General features: G+C 51.6%; 1 protein-coding gene and 1 non-coding gene across 12 annotated transcripts in view; one reads left to right on the top strand and one right to left on the bottom strand.

Annotated features, from left to right (window-relative positions):
* Positions 1-22,551, top strand: part of RBFOX3 (RNA binding fox-1 homolog 3) — a 448,464-nt gene that overhangs the window by 64,740 nt on the left and 361,173 nt on the right. For 2 of the 11 annotated variants that reach the window (XM_036837408.1, XM_036837407.1), the window contains exon 2: positions 21,233-21,400. The exons of the other annotated variants lie outside the window; for them this stretch is intronic. The gene's annotated coding sequence lies outside the window, so the exon portion shown is untranslated. The remainder of the gene's footprint in view (positions 1-21,232; positions 21,401-22,551) is intronic. 11 annotated transcript variants of the gene reach the window in all.
* LOC118887580 lies at positions 6-84 on the bottom strand. The gene has a single exon (XR_005018059.1). It is a non-coding gene; the product is annotated as a small nucleolar RNA U2-19 (small nucleolar RNA).

The raw sequence follows: 22,551 nt of genomic DNA, 5'->3' as shown, positions 1-22,551 counted from the left end.
TTGCTTCTCAGAACTATAGAGATCACGCATAGGTAGACTGGAAGGTTTTTAGATGCTCAGATCTGGCTATTTTCATCATTGGTCCATTTCAGTAAGAGAAGATCTCAGAGAAGGGGGCTCTCTTTTGAGTGTCATGTCTTTAAGTCAGGTTTGGTTTTTTTAATATTGTAGAATTTGGACTAAAGAGGAAAATAACTTTAAAAAATCATATTTTTCTATAACTGTAGAGCTGATTTGTTGACAAAGGTCATTTTCCTATTTAATGCTTAATTGCAGCATTCTGTATTATAAAACTTTCCTCTCCTGTCTTCAGCTGTCCTTTTAGTATCCTTTGGCTAATTCAGCCATTTAAAAATGATGTTGTGGAAGAATACTTAGTGATTTGTTATGAGACATAGTTAAATGGAAAAAAGTTACAAAATGGAATGTACAGTATGATCCCACTTGGTACCAAAATATATATTCTATGCATAGGAAAGTCTGGGAGGGTATATATGCTCAAAATGTTAACAGGAGTTATTTTGGGGTAGTGTGATTGTGGGTTATTTTAAATTTTCTTCTTTTTGCATATGTGTAGTTTCTAAATTTTCTGCAGTGAATATGTATCACTTTTATAATAAGGACACAATTATAACTACAGATCTTGCCAAAGGCTGCTCAGACTGCCTGACCACAGGGGGCTGAGGTCGCCCCTCCTGTGCTGTACAGCTCCCATGCTCAGCCCCAGGGTGCCTTAGGGGCCACACACCAAAAGCTCCCCTCCCACACTCCTGGGACTCTGGGCTGTGCAGAGCTGATGCTGGTTTTCCCTAGTATTGAAGGCACCTGGAGACCCCTCCCTGACAGGTGGGTTTATCACCACCCTCCTTGATGGGCCTCTAGTCCTCTATTCTACCCATGCCAGCCAATGGGTGTGCTGGGGGCATGGCTGGGTGAGTCTAGGGACATGGCCAGGGCGTGGCCTCGGGAGGATTTCTGAGGCCTGGAACCCCCTTTGCTGGAGGAGGGTGCTGTCCCATCCCTAGGGTGGTCCTGTGAGAAAAACAAAGGGCAGAGGCTGCGTGGTAGAGAAGGTCAAACCCCAGCTCCCCCACCAACCAGCTCGTGGTCGACCCTCTGAGCCTCAGCTTCCTTAACCTACAAAATGAGGGTGATGCTGTGAAAATGAGTTGAAATACGAGGGCCAGGTACCTTGGGTGGGGCTTGAAACAGGACAGGTGCTGAGCACATATGCGTCTTTTTTCTGTCCTTTAAGGAATGTATAATCCAGTTGGGGACACGCCCACCCTGGTATAAACCAGTGAAGTCCACTGGGAGAGCTTCTGCATGCCAGTGGACATTCAGCTCCAGATTGCTCAGAGCTAGTTCAACAGCAGTCACCCATTCTTTTTTTTTTTTAAAGGAATTCCTTTATTTTTATTTTTATTTATTTATTTACTTTTGGCTGTGTTGGGTCTTCGTTGCTGTGCGAGGGCTTTCTCTAGTTGCGGCAAGCGGGGGCCACTCCTCATCGCGGTGCGCGAGCCTCTCACTATCGCGGCCTCTCTTGTTGCGGAGCACAGGCTCCAGACGCGCAGGCTCAGTAGTTGTGGCTCACGGGCCTAGTTGCTCCGCGGCATGTGGGATCTTCCCAGACCAGGGCTCGAACCCGTGTCCCCTGCCTTGGCAGGCAGACTCTCAACCACTGCACCACCAGGGAAGCCCGCAGTCACCCATTCTTTAACACACATGCATGAGTGTACATACACGTTTTTAATAGTCGCCTGACAGAAGAAATCATGGAGCAGGAACTGGTCCCTGTGGCCTTGCTTGTGTCCTCGGAGTCTACTGTGCCGGTGATTCAACAGTAGCCACCCCTGGACAGGGCAGCAGTCATGCTCTCCAGCATCATCAAGACAGGGCACAGAGGCCAGCGCCCCAGGATTACTCCTGGCTGGTCTGTCCAGGAGAGCGGCTGCAGGAGCAGGGGGAGGCTCCCTACTTGGAAGGCGTGGGCCTCTGTCACTGGCCTATGTCACCTTCCTCTCCTCTGACCTCCCAAATGTAGTCTTCTGCCCAGTCCACTGACCTTGGACCTTGGGTCTGTCCACTTCTGTCCATCTCCTCGGCCACCAGCACCATTGTCAGCTTTCCTGCCTGCAGCCTTGATGCTTCTGTCCTGCAGAGAGGCGTCTTCCGACACTGCAGGTCTGCTCATGCTGGCGCCTGCCTCACCCGCTCTGTGCTGGCCAAGGGCTCTGCACGGTCCAGCCTGGCTTTGCTGCAGGCCACCCCACCCTGCCTTTAGGGCCATCATGTGGTGGGTGTTACAACAGGGAAACTGAGTCTACCTCTCCCCCTCCCTCCCCCACTCCTGTGCAGTTCTCCTGCAGATCTATCACACAGCAGAGGACCACCTTGTGATGTCCTGGGGAAGCAGGTGAGAGGTGTGAGGGTGCTTTTGGTGATACCTCCCTACAAGAAATCAGATGAGGGCTAAAGAAACGCTGAGGAGAGTGCTGTGCCGTCTGCCCACTTCCTGGAAACCTGAGCCCTGACACAGCAAAATCTGGGCATGAGTATTCAGATCACAAGAGGACCCTCTCTGGCTGCAGCCCCCTCTTGAATTGGTGTTTGCTCGAGCCCATTGCTGGTGAGCATATCTGTGTATGTGGAGGCAGCTGGTCAGCGAGCAGCTGGCCAGGAGGGAAGTGTTTCTGAGATGGAGGTGAATCACTGCGAACATGATTGGATTTACAAAAATTGGTTTGACACAAACTTTCAGGAATCCATCTGCGCTCCATGAGAGGTAGAGCTATTCCCTTTTCTAGATTCCCAGGAAGCTTATGTTCTGGGGAAACTGGGTGTATTTGCTGCCAAAAGAGGCTCTATTTTTAGCCAAATGTGAGAAAGGGAAGGGGAGCCCAGAGGTGGGGGCCGAGGTGCCCTGGGTGGGGACATGCTGGTGGGAATAGTGGTGAAGGGGGCAGCCCTTGGGGTGGGGATTGGGACCCAGCCTCAGAGTGTCTGCTACCTTTTTCCTTTTGGGAAAGACGTTCCCTTCTGCAAGCACCTCCGTGGGCTGGGATGTGATGGTGCGACCATGAGTGGATCTTTCTGTCTCCTCCCCCTACCCATGCGCTAAGATGAATACCAAAAGCTACCAGCCATCACGCGTTCTAAATTTACAGGGTACTTGTCCTTCACTGGTTGCTTAAAAGTGAAGCTGCCTTAGATGACGAGGATGCTAAAGCTGGAGGAGCATGGCAGCTGCCAGCTTCCTGGGCCCCACCTGCTGGCCTGGGCCACCCTCCTCTGAGCGCTGCGACCTCCTCACCCCGCCTGGGACCTCCTTGGCAGGGCTGCGATCAGAGGCCGCAGGGAAGGGTGGGCTTGCAGCAGGGGCCCCTCCCCTGAATGCAGGCGCAGTCTGTGTGGGGACTGAGAGGTAGGGTCTGGGGACTTGGCAACGACGCCGATGTTTCTCTGTGCTGCACCTTCCGGGGGGAGCCTGCTGTTCTCTTGTCTTCACTGCCAGAACCGGCCAAGTCCTCGGTCTGGTGGAGCCCCTGGACTGCAGGGGCAATGCTCCAAGAGAGCTTGGGGGACACAGGCAGGCACTAGAATGCCACCACCAGCATCCACCACCAACCCCAAGCTGCTTAGAGCCCACCACTGAAAGCAGACCCTCTTAAAATGCACATGCCCTTGGAGGAGCTGCCCCCCAAGCTCCCGGAGTCCCATCATCTGTGCTCCTTCAGCACTCTGCACACGCCTTATGGTTCTGTAATGATGATCCATGTGGGCTTTATCACGGTTCCCCCAGCCCTGCTCTGGGCACCCTGAGGGCTGGGACAGAGTCTCATTGTCTCTGAAGCCCCAGGGCCTACACAGGCCAGCACCCAAGGATAGAGTGAGTGAATGAACTGGGGGCAGACCACCACCCGCCCTGGTTTCTCCTGGTCTGCCTTGTAGGGCTGGCTTGCCTCTTGGTGCTGAATTTCATGGATGGATTTCATCACAACCTCAAAATAAAAGACTGTCAACTGAGCCCCAGGTGAGCAATCACTGGGCATGGGCTGAGGCACGAAGATGGAGATGGCAAGATTCTGGCCCATATGCATCTTATACACTCGGGGGGGGGGGGCTGGCAGGTGTTTATTCACAGAGGACCGAGGGCCAAGGCGATGAGAGAGGGTGAGGAACACGGCATTTTCAGTAAGTCACCCCCTCACCATCTCTGAAACACACATGCAAAGACTCATTGCAACTCTCCATGGCAGGAAGGGCTGCTGGCCTCGTAGATGCGCAAGACCAGAGGGAGGAGGCCCAGAGGCCTGGGATGCCTGGACCCTTGCAGATGCCCGGGTTGCGGGGGGTGGGATGCGTGTGGGCAGGAGAATGATGTGGAATTCAGACAATGGATCTAGGCAGGCTCAGTGGATGGGGCCATTGGACTCCAGGGCCAAGAAGCCCTCGGAACAGGACCCCCTGGCTGCGTGTGGACCAGTCACCCTTGTGAGCTGTCTGGACAATCAATTTTAGATGAAAGTTTCTCCCTAGGTTTGATTTTTGTTCTAAAAATGTTCTGGCCACTTGGGTTTTTATCTTTATTCTGGAATTCTCTTAGTTTGGGCTTCCTGTCCTGAATCACATCAGAAATACTCTACCACTTCACGGCATGTTCCCTTCTCTGAAAACACAGTTTACTTCCAGGTAACAGTGCAGGTGCCTGACCCTAGCTTGGCCTCTCCAAAGGTCACAGAGTGCCTTTGCTTTGCCAGAACTGAGGTTTTCCCCCAGGGCAGGTAAGAGGAGAACACTGCTGGTGGTTCCTCTCTCCATGGGGGGGTGCATTTTTGTCTTTGCATCCCGTTAAAAATCCCCCCATCCAGGCTTTGTGTAAGTTCAAACCAGCTCTCATAGAGTTGAAATGCTCTGGAGCAGGGCTCTGCAAACTTGTTCTGTCATTGGCCAGGTAGTCAGTATTTTAGGGCCAGACGGTCGCTGTCACAACAACTTAACTCGGCCGTCGGCGTGAAAGCCACCTTAGATAATATGTAAGTGAACGAACGTGACTGTGTTCCAATAACTTTGTTTATAAAACAGGTGGCGAGCTGGGTTTGGCCCCTAGCCTTGATTTGCTGACCTGTTCTAGAGCTTCCAGGGACGCCCAGGAGCTTTCAGGCCCATCTTCCTCCCTTTGGAGAATGAAAGGCTCTTCTTCCTTTTCTCCCTCCTTCCTCCAGCTCGCTTGGAGCTCCCTTGACGGGTAACACCCCAGACGTTCCCCGGCATCACCTCCCGTGACGTGTGTGTAGGTCTAGCCCATCGTCTCCTTTAGAAGGTCCCTCCTCTTGCACAGACTTGCGTCTGCTACCTGGGTCTGCGGCCAGCTGCTTCCACATGACCGCTTCCCGATTACACGGACCACCTCTGCCCTTCAGGACTGGCCAGCTCCTGCATTGGGCACCTCGTCGGTGGCCAGCTGCCCCACCCCCACTCTAGGTCCCTCCCTTCTTTGTCTGAATCCCACTAGGCACTCCTGGCCCCCAGTACCCCTCTCTCCTGGGAGCCACAGAACTGGTTGCATGGGTGTTTGAAAAACTTAGGTTCTAAGTGACAACTTTTCTCTGAATGCCTCTCTTTACCTCTTACTGGAAGTCAGACTTTGCTTCTAGACTGTCAGGCCTCAAGCCCACCTGTGAGCCAGGTGATGTACGTGGGGTGGGAGTGGGGAGAGGGGTAAGCCCTTGTTGGGCTTCGCAGCATCTTGTCAAACAAAAAGAAAATGATCTTTTTTCCCCCTAACTTGTTTTTGGAAATAACTGTGGACTCGCAGGAAATTGAAAAATCAGTGCACAGAATCCTAGGTACCCTTCACTGGGGTGAGAGTGAGTTTTTGATGGCAAGAGTATCCTTTGGGCACTAAAAGAGGTCTTAAAAAAAACAGTTTGGAGTTGACTCTGAGTGATGTTTTCCTACCCCATCTGCACCTGCACCTGCTCACTGTGTTACCTGGGGGCAGTTACTTAGCCCTCCTACCTTCATTCTGCCAGGGAGTTTTTGAGCATCTACCCCGAGGCCCTGAAGCAGGGGCTGGGGGCACAATGGGCAGGGAAAATAAACACCACCCCAGTTACACCAACACCTATGAAGTCGCAGGTGGGAAGGAGAGGCCCTTGGAGAGGCTGTGATGGGGCGGTGTCTGCAGGGCCCCGCTCCCCTGAAACCTCTAGGGGAGAATCTTTCCTGGCCTCTTCTGGTTTCCGGTGGTTGCTAGCAGCCCTCAGCGTTTCTCAGCTTGTAGCTGCATCACTCCAGCCTCTGCCTCCATCGTCACATGGCCTTCTCCCTGTCTCTGTGTCCTCTCTCTTCTTGTAAGGACTCCCATGATATTGGATCAAATGCCCTACTCCAATTATGACCTCATCTTAACTTACATCTTATTATATCTACAAAGACCCTGTTTTCAAATAAGGTCACACTGAGAGGTACCAGGTGTAGGGGCTTCATCATATATTTTTGGGGGGACACAATTTGACCCACGGCAAACACTGACCAAGCAGAAAGAGGGAGAGGCCAGGATTCCGTGTTCCACTCTGGTCTGCTGGGACCCCACTGTGCCCTCTCCCTTCTTCTTGGAGCCCCTCCCGGCTTGTTTTAATGAGGTGCTGCCTAACAGCAGACTCAGTGAGAGGCAGTAACAGGCGCACTCTTCTATTATTGTGGCTGCCAGCACTCCAGGACCAACTGGGTTTACAAAAATAAAGTTGTATCATCTGCTGCATGTACCGCATCCCCTAAAACAGGTTATTAAGGGGAAGTGGGGAATATCGGAAGCAGATGGAGGAGTCTTTGATTTGCATAAGGTGCCATTTGCATGGCTCAGAAGCCTCCACGGAGGGAATGATGTATAGAAATACACATACGTAAGCCCTTGGTTGGGAAACAGAGGCACACTGATCAACCACAAAAATAGATGCGCGAGAGACCGGGCTGGAGGGAGGGGGAGGCGGGCGGAGAGGATAACGAGCAGAGCTAGTGCCCAGCACAGAACTCCAGGCACAGCTGCGGGGCGGCCCTCCCTCCAGCTTCTTTTCCAGCACTGTGATTTCAGAACTGATGGCTTTTATACATGCAGCGGCAGGATGGTATTTCCAAAAGATCTGGCTTTTCTTCTCTCTCCCAGAAGGGCAATTGGTTTAAAAAAAAAAAAAAAAGAAAGACAAGAAAAAGAAGAGCATAGTTACCAGCAAGCTGGCTGGATGATCCTGGCAGACAGGAGTTTGTGCGTGCTTTCGGGGTCCCCCGGTGCAGAAGAGGGATAGCCCTGTGCACAGAAACAGCTGAGAGTGAGGGTTCAGAGAGTGGTGATCCCGCCAGGAGAGGAGAGGGGGGCTCAGGCTGGCGATACTTGACCTTGGGATTGGCCACTGGTGTGGAGGGGCTGGTAGGTGCTCTGTGCGTCTGCCACCTGTGAGGTCCTTCTGTGTCCCGGCCCCTCGCAGTCCTCAGCCTTGCTGGCTGCAGTGCTAAGAGCAGGAGGGGCTGGGCTGGTGTCACACAGTGGTTTTGTTTCTCACCTTCTCAAGTGCCTGGTTCTCTCACCCACACAGGGGTCAGGGGAAGATGGGAGGTGGGTCCCTGGCTGCACAGGGCCCTCTGCAGGCCTGGTTCATCTGCGCCATGATCTTTTTTTTTTTTAAAGTATTTGTTTATTTATTTATATTTATGGCTGTGTTGGGTCTTCGTTTCTGTGCGAGGACTTTCTGTAGTTGCGGCAAGCGGGGGCCACTCTTCATCACGGTGCACGGGCCTCTCACTATCGCGGCCTCTCTTGTTGCGGAGCACACGCTCCAGACGCGCAGGCTCAGTAATTGTGGCTCACGGGCCCAGCTGCTCCGCGGCTTGTGGGATCTTCCCAGACCAGGGCTCGAACCCGTGTCCCCTGCATTAGCAGGCAGATTCTCAACCACTGCGCCACCAGGGAAGCCCCTGCGCCATGATCTTTTAATTGTATGTACCAGGGTGGCAGAATTGAGAGCCAGTGTCCGTTTCATGTCCAGCCACTGGGACATGGTTTAGCCAGAACAGAACTACCCCCACCTCCCACCCACCTTTGATTTGTCAATTCCAGTGTCCTCCGCTCTGACCATTCTGAACTCTGCAGATCAGACGCTTCCTATTTTATGACCTGTTTCAGTAGTGGGGCTGGGGGCCACTCCCACCTAATTCCCTGGGACTTAATACTATGACAAAGGTGACAAAAAATAAGGACGACAGTTAGGGTCACCTCTCCTTTGGGAAGGAAGCCACTTGGCTCAATGCCACAGTCCAGTTTCATAGATGAGGCCGGCCTCCTCCCGAGCCATGTGAGTGCTGCCCACTGGCCCGCTGACCGAGGCAGCTGGCTCAGCACCGTGGGGCTGGGCTCCCCTCTTGGTGCCTAGTTGTTGCTGGAAGGAGGCTGCCCAGCAGGACTACACTCCCCAGGCCTCACGCTCCTGGGGGTCACGTGACTAGTTCTCCCTGGTGGGCTGTGAGTGGAAGTGACGCCTGTCACTTCCAGGCAAGGGGGTGAATACTGCGGGGGGGGGGCAACCTCCTTTCCCTGGGCTGTGGCTGAGAGACGCCAGGGAGACTGTGGGGCCCTGGGGCCCTGCGTGGAGGCCAGGCTTCAAGCTGAGTCAGACTGCAAGGGGTGTTGGGACCTGAGGACCCGTGTACAGCAGTTGACTTGTCCTGGTGAATCCAACCATTTTCCTTGTGCTTTTCTACCAGGCTGGAGGTCAGCCATTTCCATCCTGGGTGGGCGACATCCCCAGCATTTTGCCAGTTATCTCAAGAGATTTTGTAAAAATTCTAAATAAAAATGAGTTTCCATGCCTTTTGGTTTGAAATTTATACACATAGGGTATATACTCAGACAAGAAAAGAGATTTCCATTACAAAACTCCAAGCTTAGAAAAATAGATGGTGATGAGTGATATTACAATATACTTCTCAAAGAATTCCAGCCAGGTGCCTTCAGATGTTGAGATCCTGGCGAGTGTAAAAACTTCAATTTGATTTACACGTGTGTGATTAGAGAGAGCTTCAGAGGTGCAGATAGTTCTCCCCCATTGGGGTTGGAATGGGGGTAAGAGAGAGCTCTGTCGTTAGAAATGAAACTGAAATTGCCAGGGCATAGCCCCTCTGGAAAGAATAGGAATCATTTTCTTGGAAATGAGGACAGCGGGCTTTCTTCCTTGTTGGGAAACTCACTGGTGAATCCAAGTAATCACAGCAGAGGGGTCTGCTGGGTGGTGTGGAGGTCTTTGCCTTCTGGCTTACCTGGTCTGTGGCAGACTAGAGATTCTTGCCACCTGATGTACCTGTGGTCCTTTAATTTACAGCAGCCTTGTCGACCAGGGGAGGTCTTGCTCCCAGGGGACGTTTGGCATTGTCTGGAGACATCTTTGTTGTCTCAGCTTGGGGGGCAGTGGTGGTGCTCTGGCATCTAGAGGGTGGAGGCCACAGATGCTGCTCAACACCTTACTGTGCCCAGGACAGCCTCACCTGTCAGTGGTGCTGAGGTTGAGAAACCTTGATTTACAGGGGCAACTGGCAAGGTTGGGAGGTGCCGGAGGGCCCTTTCCGTGCTAAAGCCATGAAGACAACATTCTTTAAGCATCATGATGGGCACTTATCCGATGGTGAATTATATGCCAGAATCCTTGTTATCCAGTTATGTGACTGTGTAGGTCCTGAGCACGTGGTGCCTGGAGAGATTCTGTGGGAGGGGTGACTTCTCTGCCTCTCAAGGCATGAGACAAAGCAGGGCTGCTTTTACAATTGCTCCTCCAGCAGAGGCGTTTGCTTCCAGATGCGATGCCCTTGTGCTCGGTCCAGACTCAACACTCTCCCGGGGGCCGGCAGTCTTGGACCCAGCGTTCTGCACATTGTTGGGGGGAGCAGCTTTCATCACTTGAAGCTGACATCCCAGGAAAGGGGGCCTTGCTGCATATTCAAGAACGCTGCTTTGCAATGGAACCCCAGGGCGGACATGCTGGGCAGGAGAGAGAGGCCGTTGTCTTGCTTTTGTTTCTCCTCTTTAAAACCGCTGAAAGGCTGGAACAGAGCTCTGGTGCCTCCACCAAGCTGAGTGGGGGGAGGAGAGGCTGAGTTAGACGCACAGGAAGCCGCTTGCCCACGTTAATGCTGAGACTGTTTGTAAATATTGGTTCTAGGGAACCGGCTGTAACCTGCAGTTTGTCTGCCGTGTGTTGGTAAACCTGCCTGAACATCACTCTCTGCAATACCCTTCTGTCAAACTCATTTTTTATCCAAATGGGGAATGGAGTTATTTTATTAGCTCAGAACTCTCCAGAATCCTGGGCTCCCCTCCCTGGTGGGAGAGTGGAAGTTTCCCATCACAGAATGGGGTCCTGGGGATTATTTAACCCAACTTTGGTTTTAACGGTGGAGAAACTGAGGCCCAGAAGGGAAAATCAATGAGGTCGTCACAAGTGCAGGACTGAAATCCCAGCCTTTCATCTCCCAGGACAATGCCTACTCCCCCTGAGGAGGCGAAACCCCACGACCCCTTAGTGATGTCAACTCATTTTGGTGGCACTGAGGCTGGAAGGGGAGTATGAGATTCAGGACACGGAAACTGTGGGAGGTAAGATATCAGGATGCTGGATATCCTGATATTGGCAGCTTTGAAAGGTTTGGCTTTGATTAGTTTTGCATTTCATCAAATTGCATTTAATTTGTGTGTTTGCCAGTCTTTCTCTCTCCTGTTGGGCAGACAGCTGTCCCACCCCTGGTTGTACTCCTGGCGTCTGGGCTTGCCCAATGCTCAGAGCTCAGGCTCAGTAACTCCTGTTGAATGAACCAATGGATTCCTTGATCACCTCTCTTTGATCAGCTCATGGGGACACTGAACTTGGAAGAGAGAAACTCATTGACTAGAACTTTGGTCTTTCACTGTGATGTTGTGACTGAATGTTTGCGACCTCCCAATATTCACGTGTTTAAACGAATCCCCAGTGTGATGGTATTAGGAGGTGAGGGCCTTTGGGAAGTGATTAGGTAGTAAGGGTGGAACCCCCATGAATGGGGTTAGTGCCTTGTAAAAGAGACCTCAGAGAGCTCCCTTGCTCCTTCTGCCATATGATGACACAGGAGAAGATGGACATCTATGAATCAGAAAGAGCGCTCTCACCAGACACTGAATCTGCCAGCACCTTCATCTTGGACTTCCAGCCTCCAGAACCATGAGAAATAAATGTCCACTGTTTAAGCCACCCAGTCTATGGTATTTTTATTATAGAAGCCGGAGCTGACTAAGAAGTCATGGAAGCATCAGGGCCTCTGTGAGCACAGGATGATCTTTCTTTCCTCCCAACCCATTTCCAGGCGCCCAAACATGCAGAACCCCAGTGGGGTTTGGTGGTGCCTGGTGACATTTAGACAAGTTTAATTCCTATCATACTGGAAACATTTAAACTTAAAATTGTGGTAAAATACATGTAACATAAAATTTACCATCTTAACCATTTTTATGTGTCCAGGTCAGTGGCGCTGAGAACATTCACGTTGCTGTGCAGCCATCACCACCATCCATCTCTAGAACACGTTTTCCTTTTGCAAAACGGAAACTCTTTGCCCATTCAACAGTAACTCCCCACTCCCACTTCCCCAGCTCCTGGCAACCACCATTCTACTTTCTGTCTCTATGAATTTGACTACTCTAGGTATTTCATATAAGTGAAACCATGCAATATTTGTCCTTTTGTGAGTGGCTTATTTAACTCAGCATAATGTCCTCAAGGTCCATCCATGTTGTAGCCTGTGTCAGAATTTCATTCCCTTTTGAAACTGAATAATATTCCATTGTATGGATGGACCACATTTTGTTTATCCATTCATGTATCTATGGACACTTGGGTTGCTTCCATCTTTTGGCGATTTCGAATAATTCTGCTATGAACCTGGGTGTACAAATATCTCCTCAAGATCCCACTTTCGATTCTTTTGGGTACATACCCAGTCATGGAATTGCTGGATAAAATCTTTAAACTTTCTATTATAATCTTTTATTTCTGCGTCTGGAAATTGATTAATTCATCATGTGGGAGATACAAGTATTTGAACTTCTGGTTCAAATATTTACTGTGCACTTTCTATAAGTCACTCTTTTGGGGGATGCAGCAATGTGTAAGAGACAGTTCGGCCTCAAGCAGCTCAACGTCTAGTAAGAGAGATGAGACTCAAGCACAGAATGGTGAATGCCAGGGAGGACATTGATAAGGGCTAGGATGTACAGGGGCGAACTGGGAGGGTTTCCTGGGCGAGCTGGCATTTCACATAGCTTCTGAGAGGAGGTGGGATTTGGACACATGAGGATGGGTTGTCAGAGATCCTTCTCAAGAGCAAAAGAGCTTCCACTCAAGAAACTCTTTACATAGTATATTTTCTCTCTTGGATAAATACTAACATCATGACATTCTCTTCTTTACTGTAGATGAGATTCAACATCCCTGAGGTGAGCTCCATAACCTCCCTGGGGTTAGGGGTGGAGTCTGTGTGTGTGCATGTGTGTGTCCGGACTTTACTTAAAGATGACACTGCCTTAATATGACAGGAGATCTCATAAGACCCCTGGAAATGGTCGATGGGAGCAGATGGATAAAAGGTAACGTGGCAGGGGAGGGGCGTATCTCAGCTCCTGCTGCTGGAACAAGAATCCCATAGACTCGGTGGCTTAAACAACAAACATTCTATCTCACAGTTCTGGGAAGTCTGAGATCAAGGTGCTGGCAGATTCTGTGTCTCGTAAATGACTCTCTTCCTGGCCTGTAGACTCCTCACCGTGTCCTCAAGTGGCAGAGAAAGAGACCATCTCTCTGGGGTGTTTTCTTTCAAGGGCACTAATCCCATCATGAAGGCTCCACCCTCGTGACTGACTCACCCTGCAAAGGCCCCACCTCCAGATACCGTCTCATTGAATATGGGGGGACACACACATTCAGTCCACGGGGTGGGGTGGCCCCATGGGGCTCCTGGCCCTGGTGTCAGCAGGAGAGTGTCTGTGTCTGGAGATGGTTGCAGACTTGTAGCTACTGAGGAGTGGTTTCTAAGGAGGAAGAGACACTTTAGACTCTTGGACTCGGGGCACGGTGATACCTTCAGCGTGGCCTCACTACGCAGGGCCTCTGCAGTCAGAGCAGTTTTCAGGACAGGCGTCAGAGAGCAAAGACACCTGGAGACTGGGAGTCCTGTGGGGTACCCAGTGCCTCCCAAACTCCATTTTCCAGCCTTGGAGGCATGCACACTTTTTAGGAGCATTTCCGGGTCCTCCCCTCCATCGTGGCCTTAGTTGATCCCTGTCTCCCCCAGTGGCTGAGATTGGTCCCCCAATGGTGGTGGGAGTAATAGGAGGGCTCCCTTCCCAGGTCCTGGAGCAGTAACTTCATCGAAAAACCCGCATGTCTACTTCACCCTGAATGGGAATTTGTCAGGCTATACAGTTAAAGGTTAAACTGTATAGAATTTTCAATGACCTGAAATAATCCACCTGTTTATATTAGCAAAAAGGTAAATTGAGAATATATAAATATCAAGTCCCAGTAGGACTGTATAAAAACACTCATTGCTCAAGACATCCTTTCAGCAGTGGGTTCTGCCAGTATGTAATGGATTATAAAATGGATAATGCCCATCGATCCTGTAATCCCATTTCAGGAAGCACGGAGCACAGAAGTTGCTAAAAATGCCCAGTCTTACTTGTGCAAGGATGTTTATATCTGCACTAACAGCGGGAAGAATTTAAACTGTTAATACTGCGTTGTCGTCAAGAATGACAAATTTGCTGATTATGTATTTCATAGAAGAACCTATTGAAATAATATCAAATTAAAATCACATCACATAAAACAGATTCCTGACAATTGCGAATGCAGGTCGATGATGGGCGAACTGGGAGCCTTTCTGTTCGTCTAGTGGCTTTTGTCTGAGTTGCTGCCATGGACAAGGCCCTGTGAGGCTGGGACATGGGACGGTGAGCCCAGAGGCAGATCCCTGCCCTGAATGGCCTGCTGACTAGCAGTTGGCAGAGTCAGCTAAGTCAACAGCTGGAATTCCAGGGTGAGTGACCAGTGCTCAGCAGGGTGAGGACAGGGGGCTGTGTGCGCCCCTAGGAAAACTCACAACCCTGCCCTGGCGATCATTCCTGGAGGGTGGATGGCTAGGAGAAGGGCGAGTGTGTGTGTATGAGGGCGGGACATGTGGGGTGCACAGATGCCCAGGGTGGGACGAAGGAGAAGGCGTGGCATGATGGGGGACCTGCCTGAGGGTTGTGTGACAGAGCGAGAGACGGGCAGTGAGAGGTGGAGGTAGAGGCAGGCTGGTCATCCAGACCAGCAGTGGGCACCTGCTGCTTTTGCATTAGTTAGTTTGACTCTCTCAAAAGAAAATTTTTTTGATAACAGCTTTAACGAGATATATACTCACACACCATACAACACACTCATTTGAAGTGTGCCATTCAACGGTTTGGAGTATATTCAGAGGTGTGCGACCATCACCGCAATCCATTTTAGAACACTTTGTGCCCCCCTAAAAAAACCCATGCCCTTTAGCTGTCACCTTCCAATCCTCCCCTCCCCCCAGCCCCTGGCAGTCACGAATCCACTTTCTGTCTCTACAGATCTGCCTGTTCTGGATTTTTCATGTAAATGGAATCATGTGACTGGCTCCTCTCACTTAACATAATGTTTTTTGTTTTTTTTTTTTTTAAATTCGCATTCTTATTGATTGATTGATTGATTGATTGCTGTGTTGGGTCCCCGTTCCTGTGCGAGGGCTTTCCCCAGTTGTGGCAAGCGGGGACCACCCCTCATCGCGCTGCGCGGGCCCCCCACCATCGCGGCCCCTCCTGTTGCGGAGCACAGGCTCCAGACACGCAGGCTCAGCAATTGTGGCTCACGGGGCCCAGCCGCTCCGCGGCACGTGGGATCCTCCCAGACCAGGGCCCGAACCCGCGTCCCTTGCACTAGCAGGCAGACTCTCAACCACTGCGCCACCAGGGAAGCCCAACATAATGTTTTTATACGTTATTTTTTAGTTGACACTAAAATCCAATTTGGTACTAAAGTGTTCTTCAGAGAAAAATAATATGAGTCCTTTCTGTCTAGGAAAAGGAATTCAACTTCCTTAAATTGAAAACAAACAAACAAAAAAGTAGCCATGTATTAGACTGAGGGGGTTGGTGGAGAACACTGTTGAAGATCCAGAGACTGAATTTTCTCCCTTCATTAGTCTCTCAAAACCGGTGCCCCCAGCCTGTGACTTGGGGAGAAGTGGGAGGCATGGTGGGAGGGCTGCTCTGGAGCACTCTGGCTCAGGTCATGGGAGGTCACAAGTGGAGAAGGGGTGTAGCTTCCTGAGTGAGGGAGCCACACTGCTGCCCTCCTCCCCACCATTCCTACCTTGCACCCGAGCGCTCTGGTCCCTGCGCCCGAGACCCAGCATTGTCTATGGCGTGGCCACCCCGCAGGGCAGGAGGGAGGGTGGATTCCAGAGAAGGGGGTGTCTGGGCATTAATTAAACACAGACCACCGCGTACCCCGTTGCCATGGGCTGCGTTTTTTTCTTATTTCCTCCCTGTCACTGTGCCCACCCCCCTTCCCGCCCCCCGCTGGTACCCACTCCTGTGCTGGACCGGCAAGAGCTTGTTGCAGCGTTTGTGGGCTGCTCACTACCCTTTGCTCATGCCTTTCCTTTATCTAGCCATTTGCTCCTCCTGGTTCCAGGAGGAAGAGTCTAGCCTTAGCCCATTCCACAGTCCTGGCACCAGAGGTACAGAGAGGGGAAGTTACCTGCTCAGGGCTCACAGATCCCGAATTACTGCCCCACAACTGGAACCCAGCCCTTCTGACCTGCAGTCCTGGAGGCCTTACTGTCACCCCGCCCCCATCCCGGACTCGATGGAGCTCTTTTATCCCCATCCCAGTTTAGGGTACCTGCATGAAAAATAAAGCCCTTATTCTTACATTGTTTTTCCTATTAAGACATTATACTTATTGTAGAAAAATGGAACAATACCAAACATCAGAAAGAAAAGAATTCATCTATCGTCCTGCTACCCCGAAACATAAATAAACGTGGATCTCTCTGTATTTATGCAAATTTTACACGTGCCTGTGCTCTCTCTTTCTCTGTGACCACAGAGTCCTGTTCCTGTTCCTGGTCCTGGTACTTGCTGGCTTTCTTCCTCGTCCTGTACTTCAGGAAGAGCCTCCGGCTTGGCCGTGATGGCAGGAAATGAAAAGCAACATTTTTCCTTAAAGTCTTTCAATAGTTATTTACCGAGCACCTACTGTGTCCCTGGTGCTGTTCTAGGTGCTGGGGGAAGCAGAGGGATCTGGCTCACCCTGCTGGGAGTTCCGGCCATTGGCAGTGGTGGGCTCATGTTTGTGTGATGAACCAGACCAGGAGCTCCAGGCGCTAACACCCCTCACGTCTTAGGTCCCAGGTCAGGCACTTTCCTGCCTGGTCTCATGGACAGTGGGCTCCACCATCCGTGTTCTCTGGCTGTTGGGTGCCCGTGCCTCTACTTTGTCATGTGAGCTGGAGGCAGGGGCTGTTTTAGTCCTTTTATGTTCTGTAATTGCTGCAATTAAATGACATCGCGAACTGACGTCCACTCGCCCAGAACTCTTTATTATGCTCCAAGCGCTCAAGTGCTCTCAAGGACCCGGGAGGTGGTTTTTTGTTCTTTTTTAAAAAATTTTATTGAAGCATAGTTGATTTATAGTATTGCGTTAGTTTCAGGTGTATGGCATGGTGATTCAGTTATTTTTTTTGCAAATTACTTTCCATTATAGGTTATTACAAGATATTGAATATAATTCCCTGTGCTATACAGTAAATCCTGTTGCTTATCTATTTTATGAACAGTAGTTTCTATCTGTTAATCCCATGCTCCTAATTTGTCCCTCCTCCCCTCCCCCTAGGAGGTGGTTTTTAAGCTTCTGGTGCAGGAGGCCAATGAGTTCTGTTTTCGCATGTGGTGTCCCCCAGGGGTCGGGGGCACAGGCTTGGAAGGCCCTGCCCAGCCCAACCATTCCCCAGCTCCGTCACCCTGGACACCCGCATGCCCTTTCTGAGCGTCTTGGAAGCAGAAGAGCGTGTCCTGCCCCAGGCCGGGCTCCAGAACCAGAGCACAGGGCACAACTGTGAGGTCCTTGCTCTTACTGAGCCATGGGTCAGGGCTAGTAATACAGACCTGCAAGGAGAGGAAGGTCGTGGTGCAGAACCTCCGCTGTCCACCGAGAACCTCTTGGGGAGGGAAGTCCAGGCAGCTTTTTGGCCTCTCTTAGCCTCCAGTTCCTTCCCCATCTGCTAATGGAGGGAGTCAGACTAGCTGGTCTCCTGGCACCTTCTAGCTCTGGGACCTCAGATCCTAGGCCAGAGGGCTGAGCCCATCTGCTCGCCCACCTTTTGGGGAATTGGCCCTCTGGGAGCTCTCTGGGACAGCTGCTCCTCGATGTCAGCTGTGCTGTCATTTCAGCCAACTCTTACCTGGGCTCAGTGTCTCCCGAGTGTCAGAGGGAGGCTCTGAGTGTGTGTGTGCGTGCGTGCGTGCACTGAGTTGCTGTGTTGTTTCTTTTTTTAATTAATTAATTAATTAATTTTTGGCTGCGTTGGGTCTTCATTGCTGCGCATGGGCTTTCTCTAGTTGTGGCGAGCGGGGACTACTCCTCCTTGCAGTGCGCGGGCTTCTCATTGCAGTGGCTTCTCTTTGCTGTGGAGCATGGGCTCTAGGTGCGCGGGCTTCAGTAGTTGTGGCATGTGGGCTCAGTAGTTGTGGCTCAGGACCAGCTTTGCTCCTGTGCCACCTGGAAGGCTGTGCAGGGTTCCAAGCTCGGAAGGGCTGGCACTTGATTTAAAGCTCTGCTGTTGCTATCCGAAATGTGAACAAGGGCCTCACATTTTCATTTTGTTCTGAGGCCTGCAACTCATGTGGCCGGTCCTGGTGGGGACCCCCTCCCACACAGAGTGATGCATCAAGTAGAAGCCCCGTCTGGAAGAGGCCCCGCCATGCTCTTTCCTGCAGCCTTGGAGGGGAGCCCAACATTAATCCCGCCCTCACACCTGGCCACCCGAGGCTGAGGGGCAGGTGCTGGCCTCTTGGTGCTGTGACGCTGGCTGCCTCCCGGCCCAGGTGCCAGGCTGAAGTGGCAGAGGACATTAGTCACTCTACTCTCAGGCCCCTGCCTCCTGCCCCCGGGGCACCAGCATGTGCACTGGGTTTGCTGTGGCTCCAGGGTGCTCCCTATCTCGGCCCAACACTCTCCTCGTCCCCAGTGCCGACCCTCGGCTGCCAAGCAGAAGACCTTGGCAGCCACTCTGCTCCTTCACTATCTCTGGCCAGTGGGGACCAGCCTTAGTGCCCGCATCTCCCCTTTTCCCCCTCTCACTCATTTAGTCTGCTGACACACTGCCCAGTGAGCCCTTCCCTTGGGGAAGGCGATAAGGATGAAAGGTGTAAGGGGGAAGGCCCTGTCCCAGGGAGGGGACACCGGTCCCAGCCCACTTCCCATGGCCCTACACGACCTTGGACAACTCCCTTAACCCCAGTCTCATTTTCCTCAACTGCACGGGTAGAGTTGGACACGATGATTCCTAATATGCCTTGTGAACCGCTACAGCTCAGGGGACCCCGAGACCACCCCCGGGTCCAGTGATTCACTGGGGGAACTCAGCAAAGCCGTTACACTCCCAAGAGTACAGTCTATCACAGGGAAAGGACACAAATAAAAGTCAGCAGTGGTGAGGACACGGGGAGGGGGAAGGGTAAGCTGGGACGAAGTGAGAGAGTGGCCATATATACACTACCAAACGTGAAATAGATAGCTAGTGGGAAGCAGCCGCATAGCACAGGGAGATCAGCTCGGTGCTTTGTGACCTCCTAGAGGGGTGGGATAGGGAGGGTGGGAGGGAGACACAAAAGGGAGGAGATATGGGGATATATGTATATGTATAGCTGATTCACTTTGTTATAAAGCAGAAACTAACACACCATTGTAAAGCAATTATACTCCGATAAAGATGTTTAAATAAATAAATAAATAAAAGTCAGCAGTGGGAAGAGGCGCCCAGGGCAGCGTCCAAGCGAGACCAGGGGTGAATATCCAGGTTCCTCTCCCAGTGGAGTCGTGTGGACGGCCCTCAATCCTTTCAAAACGATGTTTGACAGTGCTCACCACCTAGGGATGCTCACCTGAGCCTTGGGGTCCAGAGTGTTCACTGGGAGCTGATAACATAGACATCACTGACCACCCACGTGGCTGACCTTTGTCTGTGGCCCCCCAGGAGGTCAAACTGATACAGCACGGCCCCCAGGCCCCCTTCCCAAATCACACTGTCAGCATAGTGTGACTATCTGGCTGCCCAAGACCCCCCGGTAAACAAAGACACTTATTAGTCAGGACCCTCCAAGGGCTCAGAGGGGACCTCCCAGGAACCAGAGGCAAGGGCCAAACCTTTTTTGGAGCAAAGCTAACCCTTTACTGCACAGGCCCCAAGATGATTCTGGCAGTGCAGACAGGAGAGGTAAAGGGAAGACGATCCAGGGGAGAGAGGGCCACCCCCATTCTTAGCACAGGGGATGGTGTGCAGGAATGGCAGAGGGGGAAGGAGGAGGGGCTGAGCCCCAGGGGACTGGCCCCTCTGCCGTTCTCTGAGGGCCTTGCCTCAGGCATATCCTGGGTGACTTGGGCCTGACTCTGGGCTGGGCTGTGAAGTCAGGGCCATTCTTGAATGAGAGGGCTTAGGAGATAGCTGGACGTGCCTTTTCTCACGCATCACCTGGCTCCTCTCTCCTGCCTTGCTTTCCCCTTCTGGCCGTCCCCTGGCACCTGCCTGAGAGCATGGCAGCAGGCCTTGGTTCGGCAAGTGAGCCCTGGGGCAGCAGTGGGGTGTGTGGGCTCCCAGGGGCAGCCCCATCTGCCGAAAGGGCTGTCTGCCCTTCAGGAGAGCAGCAGAGTGGAGGCGGCCTTTGTCTCTTCCTTTTTTATGCTGAGTTCAAAGCTCAGCCTTCCCCCCAACTCCTGAGCTCCCCCGTTTACCTCCTGAGCATCCGTTTTGGCGCCCCCAGGGCTTTAGGGGATCCACCAGCCCCAGGTCTTCTCCCAGCAGTTCCCGAGCTCAGCATCCTGAAGATGATGCCTCTCCTGGGCCAGCCTCCTCCTTCCCGGCGCTTCTGAGCTCTTTGCCCCAGCAGCCCTGGGCCCCCCTTTGTTTGGAGGAAATGTTCCACTTATGCCATCTCCACCCCCCACACAATGGGAAAACAATTTTTCGAAATTGTTTCTCTTGAAAGTAGGAAACCAGGAACAGGGCTTACTGGGCCTGGCGCCAGCCACTCGGCATCTCCACGCTCCATACTTCCAGAAGACTTTCCTGCCCACTTGCTCATTTCATCCTCACGTGGTTCTGGGAGAGGGGGCAGGGCAGGCTGCGTCACCCCCAGTTTGTAGATGGGGACACTGAGGCCTGGCTGATTCTTGCAGGGCTCCTTCCTGGGGCTTGTCCTCACAGCCCCACCCTTCTATGTTGAGGAAAATGGTGAGAATCACACAGATTCTCCCTCTGACCCCTAGGCCCAAGCCCCGCTGGCCTTGGGGGATCCTTCTCATGCTTTTCCTCTGTGGGTGTGAGCCTCGCCTCAGGGACCCCTTGAACAAGCCCAGTGAGACTCGGATGCAAACCTCTTTCCAGCACAATGTGACGTGGAGGAAGCGGGTCCTTGGCCTGGCCATCACTCGGACCTCAGCTAGGAACCCCCTCTTTCCCTGGCCTCTCCCTTCTCCCAAACAGCATTACCTCTACATTTTCCAGCTGCTATAATAGATTTTATACAGTCGGTCAGTGCACTTTAGCGAGTGATAGATCACTTTCATTGCTTTGCTTCGTGATTAATTTCCCATAATAGTCCTCTCTAACACCAAGGCGAAAAGAGGAGAGAGAGAAAAAAAACCTACATGATCCACTTTGTGCTTGGAGTATAAATGAATTAGCTTTAATTTCTGTTTAATTGTTTCCATAGCTCAACCTCTGCTGACTTCACAGGATAATTTATTTTGCAGTCTTGGGGAAAAGGAGGAGGGGGCGGGGGACAGAAGCTGTAGCCGAGTGGTCTGCCTGTGGACACTGTTTAATTATACCTGATGGTCTTATCTCCTTGTAATTATTGGAGGTTTGTCGGGCTTCTCTGGCGGCCTCCCGTCCGCACGGAGGATTGATTCCTGGTCAGACCGCAGGCCAGCTGCTTTCAAGAAGTCCAGCCATCTGCAGGGAGTGTGGTGTGGAGTCGAGAACTGCAGAGGGGGTTCCTGAAGTTGCTGGTGGGGAGGCTGGATGCAGGGTAAGGTGTCTTTGGAAGTGGAAATTTCCTGATGTTACTGTTGATGTTACAGAAAAGATGACTCCCCACAGTACAGCAACACAGCGGGTTTTTTCCCCAACCCTCCCTCTCTAGAGCCAGTGAGAGGCCAGGGTGGGCAGGCAGGGTTTCCACTGCCCCTCTTCCGAAGCCGGTTGTTAGAGCTGTGTTGACAACAGGTCCTCTCTGCCCAGTAACTGAAGCACTTAGTGAGTGCTTGGCCAGCAGAATGGGGACCCCTCCTGCACCCCCTTCTGCACCCCCCTCTTTCCCTACAGAGTCCAGCATGCTGCTTTCTCTTTTTTGAGATTTATTGTAGTAAAATACATATGACGTAAAATGTATCACTTTAGCCATTTTTAAGTGTTCACATCAGTGGCATCAAGGACATTCACACTGTTGTGCAACCATCACCACTATCTACTTCCAGAACTTTTTCATCGTCCCCAAGTAAAACTCTGCCCATTAACCAATAACACCCCATTCCCCCTCCCCCAGCCCCTGGTAAACCTCTCTTCTACTTTCTGTCTCTATGGATTTGCCTATTCTAGGGATGTCATACAAGTGGAATCATACAATATTTATCCTTTTGTGTCTGGATTACTTCACTTAGGGTAATGTTTTTAAGGTTCATCCATGTTGTAACGTGTGTCAGTGCTTCACTCCTTTTTAAGGCTAAATAATATTCTATCGTGTGGATGGACCACACTTTGTTTATCCTTTCACGGGCGATGGACATGGTTGTTCTAGTGGGCTTTGGGATGGTCCAGAGTCCATGGCCCCATCTAGATGATCTAAACTTCTCATCCAAGTTACCTGAGCATTCCCCTCCTCCCCACCGTGTCATCTCTGCCAGTCAGAGAAGAAGGTCCCCGGGCCCCTCTGTAGATGCCCTCCAACTTGGGACTCCAGCAGAGCCTTGAGCTAGCGGTCCCTCTGGCCTGGGCATGAATATTCATGAAGCAGCTCTTCCTGGGCCATCTTCACTTAATCCTCTCAACAGACCCATAAAGAGAGGATGGTACCTCCATTTACAGATGGGGAAAGCAAGGTCAAGGGACATCAAGGGATCTGGTCAAGTCCCTCTGGATGGGTCAGCACCAAGTCCCAAGACCACATCTTCTGGATCCCAA

Source organism: Balaenoptera musculus, chromosome 20, assembly GCF_009873245.2.
Source record: "Balaenoptera musculus isolate JJ_BM4_2016_0621 chromosome 20, mBalMus1.pri.v3, whole genome shotgun sequence".
NCBI classification, from domain to species: domain Eukaryota; kingdom Metazoa; phylum Chordata; class Mammalia; order Artiodactyla; family Balaenopteridae; genus Balaenoptera; species Balaenoptera musculus.
This window is presented reverse-complemented; position numbering and strand designations above follow the sequence as displayed.